We start from the raw sequence: 1,013 nt of genomic DNA on the forward strand, positions 1-1,013 counted from the left end.
TCACTTATACAAGGGTAATTCTAGGGCTGGAGCAAATGTGCATGAGGTATGATGCTTCCCCTGTCTATGGTCAACCGGTTTTTGTCCGTGACATCCGTATAGTTGCCTGAGTGCAGAGTCAAGAGTAAGCCCCGAGCAGATGGTGCACTCGACCTGGCTGGGATTGTTCCGAAATCCAGAAGAGGAAATTCATGGGGTTTCTTACGTGTACCCATTTAGTGTTGATGACTTACACGTGACTTTCGTGAGAAAGATTTCTCACCTGTCCAAATTTGATATTATTGTGTTACATATTATTTCAGTGGGAAAGACTACATGCTTTAGACCCCTCCTATTTCTTACTGTATGAATTTGATATTGTTGAATTCTTCATGACTTTCGTGAGAAAGTTTTAGTACCTGCTTTACATTGATAAGGTTTTTCGTCAGAGTGACTTCCATATTGTTGAATTAGATATTCTAGTGGGAGGCTTTTCCTACGTGATTTACACCCAGAGAATATTGTACTACATGAATTTGATATTGCTGAATTCTGCATGACTTTCCTGGGAATGTTTTGCTACCTGTTTCACATTTTAAATGTTTATCTTCAGAGTGTCTTCGATATTGTTGAATTAGATGCGATTTCAGTGGGAAAGATTTCCTACATGCTTGCATGCTTTGCATGCAACCCATCAGTTTGATCCCTGGCATCCTTGTACTCTGTCTCAGCATTTGATGTTTGGTATTTTGCTGAGAGTTACCAGGTGATTAGTGTTTGATATTTTCTTAATATCTTGCAGACAGATACCAACTGATAATCCTTTTGCAATTTTGACTTGAATTTTCCTGATCTTTCACTTCCTTGGAATACACTATTTTCCCGATATATGTGTCTGTCAGATTCTAGCAAGAGAACAACTCGGAAGTTAAGATGTGAGATTCTTCTGGAGAGGCTTGATCTGATTAGATAAAAGCCACTAGAATTTTGAGGATACTCACTTATGCATGAGTATTTCTAGGGCTAGAGCGATT

This window comes from Sorex fumeus, unplaced genomic scaffold, assembly GCF_029834395.1.
Source record: "Sorex fumeus unplaced genomic scaffold, SorFum_2.1 ptg000268l, whole genome shotgun sequence".
NCBI classification, from domain to species: Eukaryota; Metazoa; Chordata; class Mammalia; order Eulipotyphla; family Soricidae; genus Sorex; species Sorex fumeus.